At 46.2% G+C, this 25,589-nt stretch overlaps 1 long non-coding RNA gene across 1 annotated transcript; it reads left to right on the top strand.

Annotated features, from left to right (window-relative positions):
- The first annotated feature begins 6,435 nt into the window (after window positions 1–6,435).
- LOC131952559 (uncharacterized) lies at window positions 6,436–8,272 on the top strand. The gene is made up of 3 exons (XR_009388544.1): window positions 6,436–6,585; window positions 6,984–7,097; window positions 8,043–8,272. It is a non-coding gene; the product is annotated as an uncharacterized LOC131952559 (long non-coding RNA).
- The last annotated feature ends 17,317 nt before the right edge of the window (window positions 8,273–25,589 follow it).

Here is a 25,589-nt window from a genome sequence, read left to right as displayed (position 1 = left end):
TGTGTGAGTTAGTGGCTCTGTCTTTGACCTAGAGGGTGAGTTAGTGGCTCTGTCTTTGACCTTGTGTGTGAGTTAGTGGCTCTGTCTTTGACCTTGTGTGTGATTTAGTGGCTCTGTCTTTGACCTTGTGTGTGAGTTAGTGGCTCTGTCTTTGAACTAGAGGGTGAGTTAGTGGCTCTGTCTTTGACCTTGTGTGTGAGTTAGTGGCTCTGTCTTTGACCTAGTGTGTGAGTTAGTGGCTCTGTCTTTGACCTAGATGGTGAGTTAGTGGCTCTGTCTTTGACCTGGTGTGTGAGTTAGTGGCTCTGTCTTTGACCTTGTGTGTGAGTTAGTGGCTCTGTCTTTGACCTTGTGTGTGAGTTAGTGGCTCTGTGACCTTGTGTGTGAGTTAGTGGCTCTGTCTTTGACCTTGTGTGTGAGTTAGTGGCTCTGTCTTTGACCTTGTGTGTGAGTTAGTGGCTCTGTCTTTGACCTTGTGTGTGAGTTAGTGGCTCTGTCTTTGACCTTGTGTGTGAGTTAGTGGCTCTGTCTTTGACCTTGTGTGTGAGTTAGTGGCTCTGTCTTTGACCTTGTGTGTGAGTTAGTGCCTCTGTCTTTGACCTTGTGTGTGAGTTAGTGGCTCTGTCTGTGACCTAGAGGGTGAGTTAGTGGCTCTGTCTGTGACCTAGAGGGTGAGTTAGTGGCTCTGTCTTTGACCTTGTGTGTGAGTTAGTGGCTCTGTCTTTGACCTTGTGTGTGAGTTAGTGGCTCTGTCTTTGACCTTGTGTGCGAGTTAGTGGATCTGTCTTTGACCTTGTGTGTGAGTTAGTGGCTCTGTCTTTGACCTTGTGTGTGAGTTAGTGGCTCTGTCTTTGACCTAGAGGGTGAGTTAGTGGCTCTGTCTTTGACCTTGTGTGTGAGTTAGTGGCTCTGTCTTTGACCTAGAGGGTGAGTTAGTGGCTCTGTCTTTGACCTTGTGTGTGAGTTAGTGGCTCTGTCTTTGACCTTGTGTGTGAGTTAGTGGCTCTGTGACCTTGTGTGTGAGTTAGTGGCTCTGTCTTTGACCTTGTGTGTGAGTTAGTGGCTCTGTCTTTGACCTTGTGTGTGAGTTAGTGGCTCTGTCTTTGACCTTGTGTGTGAGTTAGTGGCTCTGCCTGTGACCTAGAGGGTGAGTTAGTGGCTCTGTCTTTGACCTAGAGGGTGAGTTAGTGGCTCTGTCTTTGACCTAGAGGGTGAGTTAGTGGCTCTGTCTTTGACCTTGTGTGTGAGTTAGTGGCTCTGTCTTTGACCTTGTGTGTGAGTTAGTGGCTCTGTCTTTGACCTTGTGTGTGAGTTAGTGGCTCTGTCTTTGACCTAGAGGGTGAGTTAGTGGCTCTGTCTTTGACCTAGAGGGTGAGTTAGTGGCTCTGTCTTTGACCTAGAGGGTGAGTTAGTGGTTCTGTCTTTGACCTTGTTATAGCTATTCTATCAAGTGACCAACTGGGGGGGGGGGCTGTTATAGCTATTCTATCAGGTGACAAAGTGGGGGCTGTTATAGCTGTTTTAACAAGTGACCAAGTGGGGGCTGTTATAGCTGTTTTAACAAGTGACCAAGTGGGGGCTGTTATAGCTGTTTTAACAAGTGACCAAGTGGGGGCTGTTATAGCTGTTTTAACAAGTGACCAAGTGGGGGCTGTTATAGCTGTTTTAACAAGTGACCAAGTGGGGGCTGTTATAGCTGTTTTAACAAGTGACCAAGTGGGGGCTGTTATAGCTGTTTTAACAAGTGACCAAGTGGGGGCTGTTATAGCTGTTTTAACAAGTGACCAAGTGGGGGGGGGGGGGCTGTTATAGCTATTCTATCAGGTGACAAAGTGGGGGCTGTTATAGCTATTCTATCAAGTGACCAACTGGGGGGGGGGAGGCTGTTATAGCTATTCTATCAGGTGACCAAGTGGACGGCTGTTATAGCTATTTTAACAAGTGCCGTAATATATGACTGCCATACGCAGGTTATCAAGTAAATAAAGACCAAACCATCTAACAATTGAGAGAAGTATTAAACAAGTGATTATTGAGTTTTGTAGTAATTAGTGTTGCTTGTAAATCTTTTAAAATAGATTTTGTTTTGTGATTTAATACATTCCAGTGCAGTATTTTTTATTACGTTTCAATAATTTTGTGCATTATCTCTGGTTGGCTTATAGCTACATTGCTAATGAGCAAGTGAGCATTAAATTTAAACCAGTTTATTGTTAGAAAGAATGGTTATGTTAAGGTGTTCCCTTTGAATCCAGTTTGTGATATTAATTAAATAACCTGCATCCATGTGTAATTAAAGCAATAGGATTTATAGTCTTATAGAGACTGAGCTTTACTTACAACTAAATGAGTTTCCTGTCTAATCCCTGTTTGATTAACTGCAGACACAAATATTTTTCGGGGGAATAATATATTCAAACCTTATTCAACTGATACACGAGCAAACACCCCCCCCCCCCCCCCCCACACACACACACCGCAATCACGCACCTACGCACTCAGACACACTTGCAATCAAACAGAAATACAAACGAACACATCCTCAGCCAGTGAGGGATTAAAGGGGGGGGGGGCTAGTAAAGCAGCAGCCTGGAGACCTCGATTATTTTTTGGCCCCATAATTTCTTTTACAGACTATAATAAATTAAATTTGTATAATGTGTTATTTTTATACTAGTTCTATGGTCATGAAAAGCAGTGTTTCTGCCAGACATTTTTCTCGGGGGGGGGGGGGGGGGCACTTGATATTTTCGGGGGGGGGGGGCGGTCAACATTTTCCGGGGAGGCGGACACTGGTAAAAGTATATTTTCTAAATAAATTCCATTTCGTTCGGGTGGGGGGGTGGGGCGGGGGGGTAGACTTTCTTCGAGAGAGCCCCCCCCCCCCCCCGAAGAGATGCCTTGAAGAAACTCAGAAAGATAAAAGCATTTTTTTAAAATAAAAAAGCAAAAATCACCTAAAAATCACAGAACATTTAAAAACAAACAAGATTTAATTATTTTCTGCTTGCACATGGTTTACTTAAAGCGCAGGAGCCTAAAATAATATATGTTAATTATGACGTAGCGTGCTCACAAATTAATTTCCCTCAATAATTAATCTAGCTTAACGGCCGTCCACTACCTCACTAATTAATATAGCCGTCCATTACTTCACATTTAGCTATAGATCCCGAGTGTTTTTTTTAAATAATGCATTTGAATTTCACATTGGCTTTGAATGTTAAAACGCATTTTATCGCTGCTGATTCTAATCAGAAAGTTATGGGCTATAATTAAACTGCCGTTAACTTCCAGTTTGTTTCCTCTAATCAGTTTCATTATACCATCAACCAGTCAACGAAATGCCCATGTCGTATTCCAATGCGAACAATTATTGTTTCTGATAAGTTGCTATTGTATGTCACTTGTATGTCCTTATTCTAACAAACACATAATCCAGCTATGTGCCATATCATAGCAGAGACGTTTCCAAAAATAGAACATATATAGGCTGGCCTAAGAGCGAATGAGCGCCTGCTTCAAATTTCCCTCTAAACTCTAAACTCAGACGAGGCTTACTTTTTCTGACAATACTAATCTTTTCTAAAAGGACTACGCATCTTAAGGAAATTTAATGGACGCGAGAAAGGTATTTGAGAGGCCCATTAAATATTTAAAATAATAAATACATAAAAACGTTTATAATTACAAGCTTTTAAAAATGCACTAAAAAGAAGAAAATAATACAATGCTCCATACGTGTGTATGTAGGGGAGGGGAGGGAGTAGAGTGCACTGTCACCCCTCCCTACCATCAAAGAGACGCCTGAAATAAGCTCTGGGTGTCTATTGTCAAGAAATAAACATTTTCATTTATATTTTCAAAAGATTTCAGTGTTTTATAATATCCAGGCTGAACAGCACATAAGCTAGGCTACATTAGGTGTATGTGTTAGAATGCCCGTCCAAGAAGAGATATTCTCACGTTAAGAAAGTGAGGTAGATCTATTGCGAAATAAATATCAAATGTTTGACATGAAGCAATGACAGCTGTTTTTAATACTGTCCGGGGAAAATCTAAGGTTTGTGTTTTGAAATTTAAAAAAAAAAAACTTTTATGATTTTAGCGTTAAAACATTTAATTAACTAGAATAAACAAAAAAAGTCGGTACAACGTCAAATTCAGTATTGATGACAAGTTTGGGGCCCTAAAACTGCAGCTTGTTGGGCTTTATCCCCCATTTCCCATCTCTTGATATTCAGTTGTTGTTAGCCTTTAGTAGAATGAATCTTAAGAACAAGTGTCGGAATAAATACGTTACGTGTCACATTCAGCGAGCACATTTTCTAAAAGTAGGTGATCAAACCATTATTATGCCAGAAATAAATTGTAGGCTATCATTTTAGGGAAAATCGCTTTAAGTAAAAATTGTCTGAACATAGGCCGTGACAGAGGTCGTCCATAAATGACGTCACACTCGTAGGGGGGAGGGGAAGGGTCCGTAATTTTGTGACGGTCTGTGATGAGGGGGAGGGGGTGGGGGTTCAGATGGTGCGACGTCATTTATGGACGACCTAAAACGAATTTTAGCCGTTATTTCGCGTTTTAGAAAACACTTTTAATAAACTGTAATAGGAATTGATTAAAATACTCTATTTTGATAGTTCAGACAAGATTTTGGAAAAATATCGATGTTTTAAAAAAATTAAACTGCAATTTTGAGGGGGGGGGGGGGGGGGGGGTTGTAGGCTGAGGTGTGATGTCATTTTAGGGGGGGTCTGGCTTTTTGTGACGATGTGTGACGGAGGGGAGGGGGGGAGGTAAAAAACGTCCAAAAAAGCGTGACGTCATTTATGGATTACCCCCTGACAGCTAATGTTAGCAATAGTGGACCATTGAACTAGTTAAGCAAAACAAGATGTGACCATTAAATTTACATGTTTTTGATAAAAGAAAATGGAGGGTGGGGGGCTTTTAAGATCGGAACCCCTGCTGGTGTCCTGTCAGCCCCCTCCTCCCTTCCAATTTTTTCATTCGCTACTGATTGTAATTATCTACGCCTTCGTATCTCATTGGCAGTAGTAACATTTGCGTGTATCATATCGATTCAGAGCAGTGGCGTAGCGAGGTTGGGTGTCACCCGGGGACAAACTTTCAATTTTCGATTTACACCCCCCCCCCTCAAACTTTCGATTTGCACCCCCCCCCCCTCAAACTTTCGATTCGCACCCCCCCCCCCCCCCCTCAAACCTTCGATTTGCACCCCCCCCCCACCTCTTAAAAGGCTATTTAACACTCTAATTAATCACTCTATTAAGTGGAATTATCATTTTTCTCTATATATTTTGCTATTTTTTGCCTTGGTGTCACCCCCCTAAATGGTGTCACCCGGTGCGGTCCGCACCCCCCTCGCTACGCCCACGAGTGGGGTTAATGGAGTGGGTGGGTGGACAAAAGACATGTCCCGAAGAACACATCATGTTTCTGTATAAACATTGTTACAGTGATAGTTTACCATTGGGCATATGCTGGGTGGCTGTTGGAAATGTTTGCTTCTCTCAGTTTGTTGTTTTCTCTCCTATTGAGCCACAAACTACTGGGGTAAGTTTGTTAACGAACGTTCGTTAGCTGGAATACGATCGTTAGTTAAGGCTAGTTTGTTAGCGTGCAGAGGGTTCATTAAAAGTGGTTATTATGTTATTTAACTAAGGTAAATTCGCGTGATTAGGTATGTTCTTTGAGCTAAGTACGGTAGCAAGAAAGGCTCAGTATCTGCTATATCTGCTATATGTGGTTAGCTCGTTAGTTGGAGAATGCTCGTTGGCTAAGGTACGTTCGACAGGTGTAGTGGGATCGTAAACTGGAGTACATTCATTAAAATTTTTAATTGTAATTCTTCTTGTTCGTTCTTAATTTTTAGTGTTGGGAGGGATCGAGCCTTATCTGCCAGAGGGGTTTGAACTCGAGACTTTTTTTCGAATTTATCAACCATGAGCTTTGCCGACTCGACCATGCTTCCATCACAATTAAGGATTACGTGTCAACTGGTTATGCGCCATTGAGGCCATTGGCTCCGATTTCAGCCTGCTTTTCTTTTTGGATTTGCTTCCATAGCCTTTGTCCAACCAAGAACAAACTACAAGGCAGCAGTTGTTTGATTTTGGAGTTGTCCTCTCCTAGAAGTGTGGCTGTCCCCAGCTAACGAGCCTCATCTGCCCGAGGGTTCGAACTTGAGACTTTTCGGTTTAGCAACCATGAGCCTTACCAACTCGACCACGCCGACCCCTTAATTGTAATTAAATAACGACAAAATGTAAAACACAAAAAAGCGAAATAAACTCAGCTATAACTGTCTCTTCCAGATTAAACTCTTACGCTGAGAAAATACACAATTCAAAATGCAAAGAGGTCTCCGACTGCGAGCGATTCCCAGGTCTTTTTTCTAGACAGCGACAGCCTCTACAGTCTGATACACAACCACAGCAGTTTTATGAGCGGTATATTCCAGATTCAAAATGAGAGCTTGACCACGCACTGGCCAAAAGATAGCAACGATGTGACCAATCAACATAGCCGTAGAGGAGTGGATCCATGTTGTGTCACGTTAGTGAAATTTGATTGGTTCACTTAATTGTACGTTGTTAAGTGGTCCACCTCAGCTAGACGTTGTGTGGTTCACTTTAATTGTTAAATTGTTAATATAATTGTTAATTTTTAAGTTTTGAAATTAAAAACAAAGGTTTAATAGCAAGCTGTATATAATTATGCAATATTAAGAAAAATGAATCCTTTTCTTTAAATACATAATAAATAACCACTATTTAAATAATAAAAAAGAAAAGCGCGAGTCGTTAATTAATTTTTTAAATAGTATTCTATAGGGCTACATCATATAGTGATGCAGAAGGAGATGTGTGTGTGTGTGGGGGGGGGGGGGTTCTAGTTCCGCCATTGTGCACGTGCTATCCCACTTTAAAACCAACTTTGTGTTGATACCACAGCGTCATGACTGTAACCACACCATTGTACGTCACATCGGTGTATGACAACCTAAGTTACAGAGTCAAACACCTCACCTCGACCTATCAGTTTCTAAATCAGGGAAAGTGCGCTGCGTAAGTCTCTTTTTCACACACATACACATACGAATACGCAAACTTTGATATATATATATATATATATATATATATATATATATATATATATATATATATATATATATATATATATATATATATATAATATATATATATAATATAATATAGCCAATATATATATATATACAGAGAGAGAGAGAGAGAGAGAGAGAGAGAGAGAGAGAGAGAGACCGACATATACAAAGAGGCCTATATGAGTACACTAGTTAAAGAGTATACAGGTCACAGGGCATAGAATGATTATAACATCTTTGAATATCCCAATCACATAAAATAATAGGTCAAATCTACTTCTGCCCGATTGACCTAAATTAAGACTGAAATTGTAACTTTATTTGACATACATTCTGGTGGAAGTGCAAACAATTTTATCCGGTTCGTGTCACCCTTTGCTCAATCCTGTTTATAACTTTCAATTCTTTCTTAAAACAACTAGACAAGGAGATTTATCTTTGGGTTTACAATTTTCGTTTAGGTGTCTCCCCCCCCCCCCCCCGCTCCGACTGTTGTGAGGCTGCTGCTTACTTCCCTTACAGATCGCGACAGTGGTAAAACGCAGGCTTGCTAACTCAAAAGTCGCGAGTTCTCGAGGCCCTCAGTCTTCATTCAACCTACTGTCCCTTCGTCTAGTTCAACCTGAAGTGATGTTCTGGCAGTATTGAGGGATACCCTGGTGGGGAAAAAAGTGTATGCTTAAAAAATAATGTATTCTCTCTCTCTCTCTCTCTCTCTTTCTCTCTCTCTCTCTCTCTCTCTCTCTCTCTCCGGCTGCACTCTCAAGAATTTCATTGAGTCATACATAGAAAATAGTGTTTGATCGGCTGCACTCTCTGTATATCTGCTTCATAATTTAATTTAACTTTAAGTTTACAGCAGGTTTTCTGCGAATATTTTTTCTCACAGGCTAGGCTCCCCTTGTACACTATCTGGTACTTGCCAGCTGAGGAACAGAGTCCAGTGGATCCTTGTAGAGAAGGACGACGGCACCGACACCTTTGTCCCGGTTAACGCCGGCAACGACTGTTACTGTCAGTACCATTAAAATGTTACTGTCAGTATTACTAAAACGTTACTGTCAGTATTATTAAAACGTTACTGGTACCAATAAAACGTTACTGTAAGTGTCATTAAAACATTAATGTCAACACCTTTGAAATGTTACTGTCATTATTATTAAAATGTTATTGTCGGTGCTTTTAAAACACTGTTACAACATGGCTAAACAAAATATATCCGGACATAGATCGGATTTGGACACACGACTTGTATCACAAAGAGTGAAGTGGGAAAAAAATAGTAAGTTTCAACCCTTAATTTACGGAACTAAGTTCTGAATGAAATTGGTTCTTAAACAATGCGTTATGATATTGCTTTTGGCACTCTTAAAGCATATGTCAAAGGAAATTTAGTTTCGTAAATTTTAAATGGTCCAAATATATATTGATACTTATAAGTACCGTCAAGAATGTAGAACATTTTTTTTTTCAACAAATAAAAAAAAGTTACAAAACAGGCATAACTTGTAAAATGTATTAACTTATACCATGGCAATCGTTATAACAATCATATTTGTAATTTTCACACATAAACACAACACTAAAGCATATTTTTAATGGATTTTCTATAAGATCACATCTAAGTCCTTCTGATTGTACCAAACACAACAAAAGGTGCCGACATGTCCTACTCCCTTATCTATATATATAATTCTCTTCACGGGGACCATGCGAGACACCACGTAAACGCACGCCGTTACTCCAACGCTCTCCAGGCATATTGCTACCACCCCAACCCCAACCAGTCTGGTGAGCTTCGGTACACGACGAATGTTTACAATGATAGAGCCGGGCCGATGACGGCTATTAGGGGAAGATAATTGAGTTTTTAAAAGATTTGAAACTATGGGGAGGAAACAATTTCTGCTTGATCTTTTCATTGTCGTCTGTAAACTGTCGCCACGAACGGCTGCTTTCACGGGCCGCGGGGGGGGGGGGGGGGGGTGACAATTTTTCGCAATACTTATATTTAACAAACCTTAATATTAGAGCTAGAACTAGACTTAGGCATACAAACAACTTTACTAAACTTAATAAACTAGCCTGCAACTGCTATCTTCGTTTTTGTTATACATTTACTAATATAAATCTAAATTCAGTTACAATATTTGTTATGTAAATCATACGCTAACCTTCTTCTAAATACATAAATATCAGTTTTTGAGTACATTTCGATAATTTATAATCAAAATAATAGCTATGTCAATCCACGAGGTAGAATACACAGACACCCCTGTCTTTTAGTGCGGATACTGCCTAACAAAACAATACACGAAGAACAAAATAGAACAATACCTCAGTGACCAGCACCCTAACAACGACGTCTGTCATGAAATCTTCTACACAATGAACCCAGAAAAATAAATATCTTACGTATACGCTGACGTCAGAAGATATGACAGACAACCATCTCCAAACCGAGTAACTCATTCAAGTTCAGACAACTCCATCCTTTACCCACTTTCATGTATTTGTTTCTATTAAATCCACGTGTTTTATAAAATGAAAATAAATCTGAAATATTATGATTTAACGTTACAATTTTTTTTAGTTAAAAGAAAAAAATCTGTACATTGGAAAAAAAAAGAAAGACAAAATAAATAAGTGTACTCTTTGCCTTCAGAAATTTCTTTCACGCAACACTATTTCCCGCTAAGCTCCCCACACCCGGACTCCACCCTTCCCTTCACACATACGAACACAAACGTCCCTCACACACGCACAACAACAAACCACGTTCTAATGTAATATAAACTTCTTTTGTCAAATCATTGCTAAAGTTACCAACAGTTACAATTTTACTGTTACCCAGTTAGAGTACCGACACTTTATCACGCTTTGTTGGCTGCACGTTGTCATCAAATCCAGAGTTTCTTCCGCCCCCCCCCCCCCGAACGGAATGAAATTTATATAATTTATATAGAAAATATATACTTTTAACAGTGTCCGCCCCCCCCGAAGAAAGTTTACCGCCCCCCCCGAAAATTTCAAGTGCCCCCCCCCCCCCCCGGAGAAAAAAGTCTGGAAGAAACACTGATCAAATCAATTTCATAGTGTCGTGGCCAACCAAGGTGGTCAACTCGCTTCCCTTGAGGTCTAAGGACCCTCCCCCCCCCCCCTCACCTCCGAAGTTGTTTAGGTAAACAAATCGAGCCTTTGAAACAACTCACGCTCGTTGTAAATTTTTTAAATTACTGGTTTTGTAAAGAGGTGTGCGATCTGGCCCATTTTTGTAATACAAATTTCTTAAAAAAACGTAACAAGCTGCTTTTGGTGTAGTAAAGATTAATGTTAAAAACTACGACCAGTTAAAATTAAACGGGTCAGGCAGTATGGGATTGCGTGAACTAAAAAAAGAATTTATTTAAAAAAAATCTTTGTGGATAATTCAATTGAAGTGTTTGAATAGTATGATTCTAGTTTTGACCTTCCACCCCTCTAGGGTTAGGAATAAATCCACTTGTCCATGCCTATGAGTCCAATTCTTCTTTGTGAACTCCTTCACAATAACATACACGTTGATCGAGTGGACAGACAACATACACATACATAGAGACGTTTGACATTACACATTTTTAACACTGAAAGCGCATATTGAAACAATTACTACTAAAAAGGTTTAATAATTACTAGAAACATTTACAAATAAAAATATATCATTCAATATAAGTGTCCTATTCTATTTGACTGCTACTCTTTATATTACATATTATAAGCAATCTTGGCTCTGACAAAAACAAAACCAATTCTCGACATGCATCAGAATAGGATGGAACAAACATATACATTCTCTAAAGAAAGGGATAAAATGTGTGTATGTGAGTTTTCTTTTTCCTGCTAACTTGTACATGAAATTATACTGCAAATTAAAATATTTTTAATTAAAAAAAATTGAGATACATTTGAAAATGGAATATTAAGTACCAAGTGATGAGCACTTAGCACAAAATGTGGACATAAACACATGAGATTAGTTAAAATGTTAATAGATGCAATGTTGAATGCTAACTTAGATTTTAAGAAACAATAAACTTAATTTAAGACTAATGATGGGTAAAACAAATTATAATATTGTTGGGTTAAACGAGATAAACAGAAGTCTTAGCTGACGGGATGATGTGACAATTTAGTTATTAAAATAATATTCCTAATTTGAACAAATATAATAGACAAGTATAAATAAAATCTAAATAACTTGACAAATAATTTAGCTATAAGAATTGCATTCATAATTTGAAGTAAAACAATAAATGTAATAGTAACAGGTATACATAACGTCTACGTGACTTGACAAATAATTTAGCTATAAGAATTGCATTCATAATTTGAAGTAAAACAATAAATGTAATAGTTACAGGTATACATAACGTCTACGTGACTTGACAAATAATGTAGTTATTAGAATTGTATTCCTAATTTGTAGTAAAACAATAAATGTAATAGCTACACGTACACATAATAACAAAGTGACTATACAAACAATTTATTTATTAGAATTGTATTCCTATTTTGAAGAAAAGCAAACATGATGGAAACATTTGCACAAAATAACATGTACGTGTTTAGACACACTAATGCTGGCGGAATGAAACAGATCAAGATGAATAAATCTCTTGACATGACTGTACAGTTTTGCGTGTACACTAGTGTACAGTGCTCTGTCTTTGGCCATTGTGTCAACTTGGTGTGTACATCTAGGGCCATTGTGTCAACTTGGTGTGTACATCTCGGGCCACTGTGTCAATTTGTGTCAATTTGGTGTGTACATCTAGGGCGACTGTGTCAACTTGGTTGTGCATAATTCTGTTATGGACCACTTGCTTATTAGTCAGCTGGTTGATTTTCTGCTGGTGGGTTGTCAGCTGGTTGGTTGGGGTAACTGGGTTGGTAGCTGGTTGGTTGTTGCCTGCCAGTTAGGATGTCGGCTAGGGGCTGGCTGCTGTATGCTGATTTGTTTCGGCTAGGGGCTGCTTGTTTTGTAAACGAATTGACTGGCGGTATGGTTCTCTTCTGTCTAGCTGGAGTTGGTGCTAGATGATTGTGGGCTTAATGCTGGATTATTTCTGGCAATAGGTTTTTCGTGGTTGGTTGTAAGGTCATTGCGCTGTTGGCTCCTGGGCTGCATGTTCAGTCGTTGGCTCCTGGGCTGATCGTTGGCTCCTGGGCTGTTGGTTGGCTCCTGGGCTGTTGGTTGGCTCCTGGGCTGCTCGTTCAGACGTTGGCTCCTGGGCTGCTCATTCAGGTGTTGGCTCCTGGGCTGCTCATTCGGGTGTTGGCTCCTGTGCTGCTCGTTCAGTCGTTGGCTCCTGGGCTGTTGGTTGGCTCCTGGGCTGTTGGTTGGCTCCTGGGCTGCTCGTTCAGACGTTGGCTCCTGGGCTGCTCGTTCGGGTGTTGGCTCCTGGGCTGCTCATTCGGGTGTTGGCTCCTGGGCTGCTCGTTCAGTCGTTGGCTCCTGGGCTGCTCGTTCAGTCGTTGGCTCCTGGGCTGTTGGTTGGCTCCTGGGCTGCTCGTTCAGTCGTTGGCTCCTGGGCTGCTCGTTCAGACGTTGGCTCCTGGGCTGCTCGTTCAGTCGTTGGCTCCTGGGCTGTTGGTTGGCTCCTGGGCTGCTCGTTCAGTCGTTGGCTCCTGGGCTGTTGGTTGGCTCCTGGGCTGCTCGTTCAGTCGTTGGCTCCTGGGCTGCTTGTTCAGTCGTTGGCTCCTGGGCTGCTCGTTAAGCCGTTGGCTCCTGGGCTGTTGGTTGGCTCCTGGGCTGTTGGTTGGCTCCTGGGCTGCTCGTTGGCTCCTGGGCTGCTCGATCAGACGTTGGCTCCTGGGCTGCTTGTTCAGTCGTTGGCTCCTGGGCTGCTCGTTAAGTCGTTGGCTCCTGGGCTGTTGGTTGGCTCCTGGGCTGCTCGTTCAATCGTTGGCTCCTGGGCTGCTCGTTCAGTCGTTGGCTCCTGGGCTGCTCGTTCAGACGTTGGCTCCTGGGCTGTTGGTTGGCTCCTGGGCTGCTCGTTCAGTCGTTGGCTCCTGGGCTGCTCATGGGTACTGGGCTGCTCGTTAGTTAGTTTGTGTTCGTTGGTTGGTTTTTGTCCGTTGGTTGGTTTGTCTGTTAGTGGGTTAGTTGTCGTTCGTTGGTTGGTTCTTTGTCGATTAGTGGTTTTAGTGAGGTTCGTTGGTTGGTTTTGTCCGTTGGTTGATTTGTCTGTTAGTGGGTTAGTTGTCGTTCGTTGGTTGGTTCTTTGTCGGTAAGTGATTTTAGTAAAAGTTTGTTGGTTGGATTTTGTCCGTTGGTTGATTTGTCTGTTAGTGGGTTAGTTGTCGTTCGTTGGTCTGTTGTCTATTAGTGGTTGTAGTGAGGTTCGTTTGTTGATTTTGTCCGTTTTTTGGATTTTGTCCGTTGGTTGATTTGTCTGTTAGTGGGTTAGTTGTCGTTCGTTGGTCAGTTGTCGATTAGTGGTTTTAGTGAGGTTCGTCTGTTGATTTTGTCCGTTGGTTGATTTGTCTGTTAGTGGGTTAGTTGTCGTTCGTTGGTCAGTTGTCTGTTAGTGGTTTTAGTTTATGTTCGTTGGTTGATTTTGTCCGTTGGTTGATTTGTCTGTTAGTGGATTAGTTGTCGTTCGTTGGTTGGTTCTTTGTCTGTTAGTAATTTTAGTAAAAGTTTGTTGGTTGGTTTTTGTCCGTTTGTCGATTTGTTTGTTAGTGGGTTAGTTGTCGTTCGTTGGTCAGTTGTCTGTTAGTGGTTTTAGTTAAAGTTGGTTGGTTTTTGTCCGTTGGTTGATTTGTCTGTTAGTGGGTTAGTTGTCGTTCGTTGGTCAGTTGTCGATTAGTGGTTTTAGTGAGGTTCGTTTGTTGATTTTGTCCGTTGGTTGATTTGTTTGTCAGTGGGTTAGTGGTCGTTCGTGGGTCGGTTGTCTGTTAGTAGTTTTAGTAAAAGTTTGTGGGTTTGTTTGTTTCCTTTAGCTTGCTTGTGATTTAATGGCTTGTTGGTTTCTTTTGTTAATTAGACGGCTAGTTTGTTTGCTGCAGGTGACTTCATGGCTAGTTGGCTTGCCGCTGGTGAATTGACGGCTAGTTGGCTTGCTGCTGGTGACTTGAATGCTATGTGGTTTTATAATGGCTAGTTGGCTTGCTGCTGGTGACTTGAATGCTATGTGGTTTTATAATGGCTAGTTGGCTTGCTGCTGGTGACTTGAATGCTATGTGGTTTTATAATGGCTAGTTGGCTTGCTGCTGGTGACTTGAATGCTATGTGGTTTTATAATGGCTAGTTGGCTTGCTGCTGGTGACCGGACGGCTAATGGCTTGCTCCTGGTGACTGGACGACTCGTTGGCTTGCTGCTGGTGACTTGACGGTTAATGGCTTGCTGCTGGTGACTTGACACCTAGTTGGCTTGCTGCAGTTGATCGGACGGCTAGTTGGCTTGCTGTTGGTGACTTGACGGATTTGTGGTTTTATGGCTTGTTGGCTTTTTGTTGTTGACTAGATAGCTAGTTAGGTTGCTGCTGATGACTTGTGGGCTAGTTTGTCTGCTTAATGTTTATGAATTGGGGGCGGCTAATAACTAATGTTGATAAGACTTCTAATTGGTTTGATGCTGTTGCCAAAACTGCTATATATCTCAATGTTTATGAATTGGGGGCGGCTAATAACTAGCTAATGTTGATAAGACTTCTAATTGGTTTGATGCTGTTGGTTTGATGCTGCTGGTGACATGACGGCTAGTTGGCTTGCTGCTGGTGACTTGACGGATAATGGCTTGCTGCTGGTGACTGGACTGTCTCCTGGTGACTTGACGGCTAGTTGGCTTGCTGCTGGTCATTTGATTGTTAGTTGGCTTACTGCTTGGTGACTTGACGGATAATTGCTTACTGCTTGGTGACTTGACGGATAATGATTTGCTGCTGGTGCCATGACGGTTTTGTGGTTTTATGGTGGCTTGTTGGCTTGCTGTTGTTGACTAGATAGCTAGTTAGGTTGCTGCTGATGACTTGTGGGCTAGTTTGTCGGCTTAATGTTTATAAATTTTGGGCTAATAACATGCTACCGTTGATAAGACTTGTAATTGGTTTGATGCTGTTGCCAAAACTGTTATGTGGCTAAATGTTTATGAAGTACGGGGCTTGTTGGATTGCTGCAGCTGACTGGATAGCTAGTTGGCTAGCTGCTGGTGACTTGACGGCTTTGTGGTTTTATGGTGGTTTGTTGGCTTTTTGTTGTTGACTAGACAGCTAGTTAGTATGCTGCTGATGACTTGTGGGCTTGTTTGTCTGCTTAATGTTTATGAATTGGGGGCGGCTAATAACTAGCTAATGTTGATAAGACTTGTAATTGATTTGATGATGTTGACACAACTGTTATATGGCTCAATTTTTATGAATTGCTGGCTAGTTGGCTTGTTGCCGGTGACCGGACAGCTAGTTGGCTAGCTGCTGGTGACTTGACGGCTTGTTGGCTTGCTTTTGACTGATTGCTGGTGACTTGACTGATAATGGCTTGCTGCTGGTGACTTGACGGCTAGTTGGCTTGCTGCTGGTGACTTGACGGCTGGTTGGCTGGCTGCTGGTGACTTGACGGCTAGTTGGCTGGTTGCTGGTGACTTGCTAGTTGGCTGGCTGCTGGTCACTTGATTGTTAGTTGGCTGGCTGCTGGTCACTTGACGGCTATTTTGCTTGATTCTAATAAATAAAAGATTAAATAGATTAATAATAAAGCTCTAACGACTTTTCTATTTGCCCAGGTGACTTGACGGCTAGTTAGCTTGCTGGTGATGACTGGATGGCTAGTTGGCTTGATGCTTGTCTCTTGGCGGCTAGTTGGCTTGCTGATGGTGACTTGGCTAGTTAGCTTGCTGATGATGACTTGACGTCTAGTTGGCTTGCTACTAATAAATATAAGATTAATTAGCTTATTAATAATGCTCTGACGACGTTTCTACTTACCCAGGTGACATGACGGCTAGTTGGCTTGCAGGTGAATAGACGGCTAGTTGGCTTGCTGGTGAATTGACGGCTAGTTGGCTTGCTGCTGGTGACTTGATGACTAGTTGGCTTGCTGCTGGTGACTTGATGGTTAGTTGGCTTACTGCTGGTGACGTGACGGCTAGTTGGCTTGCTGGTGAATTGACGGCTAGTTGGCTTGCTGCTGGTGACTTGACGGCTAGTTGGCTTGCTTTTGACTGGACGGCTAGTCGGCTTGCTGCTGGTGACTGGACTGCTAGTTGGCTTGCTGCAGGTGACTCGACGGCTAGTTGGCTTGCTGCTGGTGACTTGGCTAGTTAGCTTGCTGATGATGACTTGACGTCTAGTTGGCTTGCTACTAATAAATAAAAGATTAATTAGCTTATTAATAATGCTCTGTCGACGTTTCTACTTGCCGAGGTGACTTGACGGCTAGTTGGCTGGCTGCTGGTGACTGGACGGCTAGTTGGCTTGCTGCTGGTGACTGGACGGCTAGTTGGCTTGCTGCTGGTGACTGGACGGCTAGTTGACTGGCTGCTGGTGTTTGATGGCTAGTTGGCTTGCTGCTGGTGACTTTATGGCTAGTTGGCTTGCTGCTGGTGACTTGACGGATAATGGCTAGCTGCTGGTGACATGACGGCTTTGTGGTTTTATGGTGGCTTGTTGGCTTGCTGTTGTTGACTAGATAGCTACTTTGGTTGCTGCTGATGACTTGAGGGCTTGTTTGTCTGCTTAATGTTTGTGAATTTTGGGCTAATAACATGCTACTGTTGATAAGACTAGTAATTGGTTAGATGCTGTTGCCATAACTGTTATATGGCTCAATGTTTATGAATTACGGGGCTTGTTGGATTGCTGAAGCCGTCTGGATAGCTAGTTGGCTAGCTGCTGGTGACTTGACAGCTAGTTGGCTGGCTGCTGGTGACTTGATGGCTACTTGGCTTACTGTTGGGTGCTGGACGGCTAGTTAGCTTGCAGGTGAATGGACGGCTAGTTGGCTTGCTGCTGCTTAATGGACGGCTAGTTGGCTTGCTGCTGGTTAATGGACGGCTAGTTGGCTTGCTGCTAGTGACTGGACGGCTAGTTGGCTTGCAGGTGAATGGACGGCTAGTTGGCTTGCTGCTGCTTAATGGACGGCTAGTTGGCTTGCTGCTGTTTAATGGACGGCTAGTTGGCTTGCCGCTGGTGACTGGACGGCTAGTTGGCTGGCTGCTGGTGACTGGACGGTTATTGGCTTGCTGCTGGTGACTGGACTGTCTCCTGGTGACTTGACGGCTAGTTGGCTTGCTGCTGGTGACTTGACGGATAATGGCTTACTGCTTGGTGACTTGACGGATAATGATTTGCTGCTGGTGACATGACGGCTTTGTGGTTTTATGGTGGCTTGTTGGCTTGCTGTTATTGACTAGATAGCTAGTTTGGTTGCTGCTGATGACTTGAGGGCTAGTTTGTCGGAATAATGTTTATGAATTTTGGGCTAATAGCATGCTACTGTTGATTAGACTTGTATTTGGTTTGATGCTGTTGACAAAACTGTTATATGGCTCAATGTTTATCAATTGCTGGCTTGTTGGCTTGCTGCTGTTGACTTGAGGGCTAGTTGGCTGGCTGCTGGTGACATGACGGCTAGTTGGCTTGCTACTGGTGACTTGACGGATAATGGCTTGCTGTGGTGACTTGACGGCTTTATGGTTTTATGGTGGCTTGTTGGCTTGCTGTTGTTGACTAGATAGCTAGTTAGGTTGCTGCTGATGACTTGTGGGCTAGTTTGTCTGCTTAATGTTTATGAATTGGGGGCGGCTAATAACTAGCTAATGTTGATAAGACTTGTAATTGGTTTGATGCTGTTGCCAAAACTGCTATATGGCTCAATGTTTATGAATTGCTGGCTTGTTGGCTTGCTGCAGCTGACTGGATAGCTAGTTGGCTAGCTGCTGGTGACTTGATGGCTACTTGGCTTACTGCTGGATGCTGGACGGCTAGATGGCTTGCATGTGAATGGACGGCTAGTTGGCTTGCTGCTGGTGACTTGATGGCTAGTTGGCTTGATGCTGGTAACTTGACGGATAATGGCTTGCTGCGGTAACTTGACGGCTTTATGGTTTTATGGTGGCTTGTTGGCTTGCTGTTGTTGACTAGATAGCTAGTTTGGTTGCTGCTGATGACTTGAGGGCTAGTTTGTCGGATTAATGTTTATGAATTTTGGGCTAATAGCATGCTACTGTTAATTAGACTTGTATTTGGTTTGATGCTGTTGACAAAACTGTTATATGGCTCAATGTTTATCAATTGCTGGCTTGTTGGCTTGCTGCTGTTGACTTGAGGGCTAGTTGGCTGGCTGCTGGTGACTTGACGGATAATGGCTTGCTGTGGTGACTTGACGGCTTTATGGTTTTATGGTGGCTTGTTGGCTTGCTGTTGTTGACTAGATAGCTAGTTAGGTTGCTGCTGATGACTTGTGGGCTAGTTTGTCTGCTTAATGTTTATGAATTGGGGGCGGCTAATAACTAGCTACTGTTGATAAGATTTGTAATTGGTTTGATGCTGTTGCCAAAAATGCTATATGGTTCAATGTTTATGAATTACGGGGCTTGTTGGATTGCTGCAGCTGACTGGATAGCTAGTTGGTTAGCATAAGCCGTGCCTCATGTTCCGTGCCTCATGTTCCGTGCCTCATGTTCCGTGCCTCATGTTCCGTGCCTCATGTTCCGTGCCTCATGTTCCGTGCCTCATGTTCCGTGCCTCATGTTCCGTGCCTCATGTTCCGTGCCTCATGTTCCGTGCCTCATGTTCCGTGCCTCATGTTCCGTGCCTCATGTTCCGTGCCTCATGTTCCGTGCCTCATGTTCCGTGCCTCATGTTCCGTGCCTCATGTTCCGTGCCTCATGTTCCGTGCCTCATGTTCCGTGCCTCATGTTCCGTGCCTCATGTTCCGTGCCTCATGTTCCGTGCCTCATGTTCCGTGCCTCATGTTCCGTGCCTCATGTTCCGTGCCTCATGTTCCGTGCCTCATGTTCCGTGCCTCATGTTCCGTGCCTCATGTTCCGTGCCTCATGTTCCGTGCCTCATGTTCCGTGCCTCATGTTCCGTGCCTCATGTTCCGTGCCTCATGTTCCGTGCCTCATGTTCCGTGCCTCATGTTCCGTGCCTCATGTTCCGTGCCTCATGTTCCGTGCCTCATGTTCCGTGCCTCATGTTCCGTGCCTCATGTTCCGTGCCTCATGTTCCGTGCCTCATGTTCCGTGCCTCATGTTCCGTGCCTCATGTTCCGTGCCTCATGTTCCGTGCCTCATGTTCCGTGCCTCATGTTCCGTGCCTCATGTTCCGTGCCTCATGTTCCGTGCCTCATGTTCCGTGCCTCATGTTCCGTGCCTCATGTTCCGTGCCTCATGTTCCGTGCCTCATGTTCCGTGCCTCATGTTCCGTGCCTCATGTTCCGTGCCTCATGTTCCGTGCCTCATGTTCCGTGCCTCATGTTCCGTGCCTCATGTTCCGTGCCTCATGTTCCGTGCCTCATGTTCCGTGCCTCATGTTCCGTGCCTCATGTTCCGTGCCTCATGTTCCGTGCCTCATGTTCCGTGCCTCATGTTCCGTGCCTCATGTTCCGTGCCTCATGTTCCGTGCCTCATGTTCCGTGCCTCATGTTCCGTGCCTCATGTTCCGTGCCTCATGTTCCGTGCCTCATGTTCCGTGCCTCATGTTCCGTGCCTCATGTTCCGTGCCTCATGTTCCGTGCCTCATGTTCCGTGCCTCATGTTCCGTGCCTCATGTTCCGTGCCTCATGTTCCGTGCCTCATGTTCCGTGCCTCATGTTCCGTGCCTCATGTTCCGTGCCTCATGTTCCGTGCCTCATGTTCCGTGCCTCATGTTCCGTGCCTCATGTTCCGTGCCTCATGTTCCGTGCCTCATGTTCCGTGCCTCATGTTCCGTGCCTCATGTTCCGTGCCTCATGTTCCGTGCCTCATGTTCCGTGCCTCATGTTCCGTGCCTCATGTTCCGTGCCTCATGTTCCGTGCCTCATGTTCCGTGCCTCATGTTCCGTGCCTCATGTTCCGTGCCTCATGTTCCGTGCCTCATGTTCCGTGCCTCATGTTCCGTGCCTCATGTTCCGTGCCTCATGTTCCGTGCCTCATGTTCCGTGCCTCATGTTCCGTGCCTCATGTTCCGTGCCTCATGTTCCGTGCCTCATGTTCCGTGCCTCATGTTCCGTGCCTCATGTTCCGTGCCTCATGTTCCGTGCCTCATGTTCCGTGCCTCATGTTCCGTGCCTCATGTTCCGTGCCTCATGTTCCGTGCCTCATGTTCCGTGCCTCATGTTCCGTGCCTCATGTTCCGTGCCTCATGTTCCGTGCCTCATGTTCCGTGCCTCATGTTCCGTGCCTCATGTTCCGTGCCTCATGTTCCGTGCCTCATGTTCCGTGCCTCATGTTCCGTGCCTCATGTTCCGTGCCTCATGTTCCGTGCCTCATGTTCCGTGCCTCATGTTCCGTGCCTCATGTTCCGTGCCTCATGTTCCGTGCCTCATGTTCCGTGCCTCATGTTCCGTGCCTCATGTTCCGTGCCTCATGTTCCGTGCCTCATGTTCCGTGCCTCATGTTCCGTGCCTCATGTTCCGTGCCTCATGTTCCGTGCCTCATGTTCCGTGCCTCATGTTCCGTGCCTCATGTTCCGTGCCTCATGTTCCGTGCCTCATGTTCCGTGCCTCATGTTCCGTGCCTCATGTTCCGTGCCTCATGTTCCGTGCCTCATGTTCCGTGCCTCATGTTCCGTGCCTCATGTTCCGTGCCTCATGTTCCGTGCCTCATGTTCCGTGCCTCATGTTCCGTGCCTCATGTTCCGTGCCTCATGTTCCGTGCCTCATGTTCCGTGCCTCATGTTCCGTGCCTCATGTTCCGTGCCTCATGTTCCGTGCCTCATGTTCCGTGCCTCATGTTCCGTGCCTCATGTTCCGTGCCTCATGTTCCGTGCCTCATGTTCCGTGCCTCATGTTCCGTGCCTCATGTTCCGTGCCTCATGTTCCGTGCCTCATGTTCCGTGCCTCATGTTCCGTGCCTCATGTTCCGTGCCTCATGTTCCGTGCCTCATGTTCCGTGCCTCATGTTCCGTGCCTCATGTTCCGTGCCTCATGTTCCGTGCCTCATGTTCCGTGCCTCATGTTCCGTGCCTCATGTTCCGTGCCTCATGTTCCGTGCCTCATGTTCCGTGCCTCATGTTCCGTGCCTCATGTTCCGTGCCTCATGTTCCGTGCCTCATGTTCCGTGCCTCATGTTCCGTGCCTCATGTTCCGTGCCTCATGTTCCGTGCCTCATGTTCCGTGCCTCATGTTCCGTGCCTCATGTTCCGTGCCTCATGTTCCGTGCCTCATGTTCCGTGCCTCATGTTCCGTGCCTCATGTTCCGTGCCTCATGTTCCGTGCCTCATGTTCCGTGCCTCATGTTCCGTGCCTCATGTTCCGTGCCTCATGTTCCGTGCCTCATGTTCCGTGCCTCATGTTCCGTGCCTCATGTTCCGTGCCTCATGTTCCGTGCCTCATGTTCCGTGCCTCATGTTCCGTGCCTCATGTTCCGTGCCTCATGTTCCGTGCCTCATGTTCCGTGCCTCATGTTCCGTGCCTCATGTTCCGTGCCTCATGTTCCGTGCCTCATGTTCCGTGCCTCATGTTCCGTGCCTCATGTTCCGTGCCTCATGTTCCGTGCCTCATGTTCCGTGCCTCATGTTCCGTGCCTCATGTTCCGTGCCTCATGTTCCGTGCCTCATGTTCCGTGCCTCATGTTCCGTGCCTCATGTTCCGTGCCTCATGTTCCGTGCCTCATGTTCCGTGCCTCATGTTCCGTGCCTCATGTTCCGTGCCTCATGTTCCGTGCCTCATGTTCCGTGCCTCATGTTCCGTGCCTCATGTTCCGTGCCTCATGTTCCGTGCCTCATGTTCCGTGCCTCATGTTCCGTGCCTCATGTTCCGTGCCTCATGTTCCGTGCCTCATGTTCCGTGCCTCATGTTCCGTGCCTCATGTTCCGTGCCTCATGTTCCGTGCCTCATGTTCCGTGCCTCATGTTCCGTGCCTCATGTTCCGTGCCTCATGTTCCGTGCCTCATGTTCCGTGCCTCATGTTCCGTGCCTCATGTTCCGTGCCTCATGTTCCGTGCCTCATGTTCCGTGCCTCATGTTCCGTGCCTCATGTTCCGTGCCTCATGTTCCGTGCCTCATGTTCCGTGCCTCATGTTCCGTGCCTCATGTTCCGTGCCTCATGTTCCGTGCCTCATGTTCCGTGCCTCATGTTCCGTGCCTCATGTTCCGTGCCTCATGTTCCGTGCCTCATGTTCCGTGCCTCATGTTCCGTGCCTCATGTTCCGTGCCTCATGTTCCGTGCCTCATGTTCCGTGCCTCATGTTCCGTGCCTCATGTTCCGTGCCTCATGTTCCGTGCCTCATGTTCCGTGCCTCATGTTCCGTGCCTCATGTTCCGTGCCTCATGTTCCGTGCCTCATGTTCCGTGCCTCATGTTCCGTGCCTCATGTTCCGTGCCTCATGTTCCGTGCCTCATGTTCCGTGCCTCATGTTCCGTGCCTCATGTTCCGTGCCTCATGTTCCGTGCCTCATGTTCCGTGCCTCATGTTCCGTGCCTCATGTTCCGTGCCTCATGTTCCGTGCCTCATGTTCCGTGCCTCATGTTCCGTGCCTCATGTTCCGTGCCTCATGTCCGTGCCTCATGTTCCGTGCCTCATGTTCCGTGCCTCATGGTTCCGTGCCTCATGTTCCGTGCCTCATGTTCCGTGCCTCATGTTCCCGTGCCTCATGTTCCGTGCCTCATGTTCCGTGCCTCATGTTCCGTGCCTCATGTTCCGTGCCTCATGTTCCGTGCCTCAATGTGTCCGTGCCTCATGTTCCGTGCCTCATGTTCGTGCTCTGTTCCGTGCCTCATGTTTCCGTGCCTCATGTTCCGTGCCTCATGTTCCGTGCCTCATGTTTTCCGTGCCTCATGTTCCGTGCCTCATGTTCCGTGCCTCATGTTCCGTGCCTCATGTTCCGTGCCTCATGTTCCGTGCCTCATGTTCCGTGCCTCATGTTTCCGTGCCTCATGTTCCGTTGCCTCATGTTCCGTGCCTCATGTTCCGTGCCTCATGTTCCGTGCCTCATGTTCCGTGCCTCATGTTCCGTGCCTCATGTTCCGTGCCTCATGTTCCGTGCCTCATGTTCCGTGCCTCATGTTCCGTGCCTCATGTTCCGTGCCTCATGTTCCGTGCCTCATGTTCCGTGCCTCATTTCCGTGCCTCATGTTCCGTGCCTCATGTTCCGTGCCTCATGTTCCGTGCCTCATGTTCCGTGCCTCATGTTCCGTGCCTCATGTTCCGTGCCTCATGTTCCGTGCCTCATGTTCCGTGCCTCATGTTCCGTGCCTCATGTTCCGTGCCTCATGTTCCGTGCCTCATGTTCCGTGCCTCATGTTCCGTGCCTCATGTTCCGTGCCTCATGTTCCGTGCCTCATGTTCCGTGCCTCATGTTCCGTGCCTCATGTTCCGGCCTCATTCGGCCTCATGTTCCGTGCCCTCATGTTCCGTGCCTCATGTTCCGTGCCTCATGTTCCGTGCCTCATGTTCCGTGCCTCATGTTCCGTGCCTCATGTTCCGTGCCTCATGTTCCGTGCCTCATGTTCCGTGCCTCATGTTCCGTGCCTCATGTTCCGTGCCTCATGTTCCGTGCCTCATGTTCCGTGCCTCATGTTCCGTGCCTCATGTTCCGTGCCTCATGTTCCCGTGCCTCATGTTCCGTGCCTCATGTTCCGTGCCTCATGTTCCGTGCCTCATGTTCCGTGCCTCATGTTCCGTGCCTCATGTTCCGTGCCTCATGTTCCGTGCCTCATGTTCCGTGCCTCATGTTCCGTGGCCTCATGTTCCGTGCCTCATGTTCCGTGCCTCATGTTCCGTGCCTCATGTTCCGTGCCTCATGTTCCGTGCCTCATGTTCCGTGCCTCATGTTCCGTGCCTCATGTTCCGTGCCTCATGTTCCGTGCCTCATGTTCCGTGCCTCATGTTCCGTGCCTCATGTTCCGTGCCTCATGTTCCGTGCCTCATGTTCCGTGCCTCATGTTCCGTGCCTCATGTTCCGTGCCTCATGTTCCGTGCCTCATGTTCCGTGCCTCATGTTCCGTGCCTCATGTTCCGTGCCTCATGTTCCGTGCCTCATGTTCCGTGCCTCATGTTCCGTGCCTCATGTTCCGTGCCTCATGTTCCGTGCCTCATGTTCCGTGCCTCATGTTCCGTGCCTCATGTTCCGTGCCTCATGTTCCGTGCCTCATGTTCCGTGCCTCATGTTCCGTGCCTCATGTTCCGTGCCTCATGTTCCGTGCCTCATGTTCCGTGCCTCATGTTCCGTGCCTCATGTTCCGTGCCTCATGTTCCGTGCCTCATGTTCCGTGCCTCATGTTCCGTGCCTCATGTTCCGTGCCTCATGTTCCGTGCCTCATGTTCCGTGCCTCATGTTCCGTGCCTCATGTTCCGTGCCTCATGTTCCGTGCCTCATGTTCCGTGCCTCATGTTCCGTGCCTCATGTTCCGTGCCTCATGTTCCGTGCCTCATGTTCCGTGCCTCATGTTCCGTGCCTCATGTTCCGTGCCTCATGTTCCGTGCCTCATGTTCCGTGCCTCATGTTCCGTGCCTCATGTTCCGTGCCTCATGTTCCGTGCCTCATGTTCCGTGCCTCATGTTCCGTGCCTCATGTTCCGTGCCTCATGTTCCGTGCCTCATGTTCCGTGCCTCATGTTCCGTGCCTCATGTTCCGTGCCTCATGTTCCGTGCCTCATGTTCCGTGCCTCATGTTCCGTGCCTCATGTTCCGTGCCTCATGTTCCGTGCCTCATGTTCCGTGCCTCATGTTCCGTGCCTCATGTTCCGTGCCTCATGTTCCGTGCCTCATGTTCCGTGCCTCATGTTCCGTGCCTCATGTTCCGTGCCTCATGTTCCGTGCCTCATGTTCCGTGCCTCATGTTCCGTGCCTCATGTTCCGTGCCTCATGTTCCGTGCCTCATGTTCCGTGCCTCATGTTCCGTGCCTCATGTTCCGTGCCTCATGTTCCGTGCCTCATGTTCCGTGCCTCATGTTCCGTGCCTCATGTTCCGTGCCTCATGTTCCGTGCCTCATGTTCCGTGCCTCATGTTCCGTGCCTCATGTTCCGTGCCTCATGTTCCGTGCCTCATGTTCCGTGCCTCATGTTCCGTGCCTCATGTTCCGTGCCTCATGTTCCGTGCCTCATGTTCCGTGCCTCATGTTCCGTGCCTCATGTTCCGTGCCTCATGTTCCGTGCCTCATGTTCCGTGCCTCATGTTCCGTGCCTCATGTTCCGTGCCTCATGTTCCGTGCCTCATGTTCCGTGCCTCATGTTCCGTGCCTCATGTTCCGTGCCTCATGTTCCGTGCCTCATGTTCCGTGCCTCATGTTCCGTGCCTCATGTTCCGTGCCTCA

Source organism: Physella acuta, unplaced genomic scaffold, assembly GCF_028476545.2.
Source record: "Physella acuta isolate Inbredline_101_S28 unplaced genomic scaffold, ASM2847654v3 ptg000876l, whole genome shotgun sequence".
Lineage (NCBI taxonomy): Eukaryota > Metazoa > Mollusca > Gastropoda > Physidae > Physella > Physella acuta.
The sequence above is the reverse complement of the archived record's forward strand: the minus strand, read 5'-3'. Positions and strand labels throughout refer to the sequence as shown.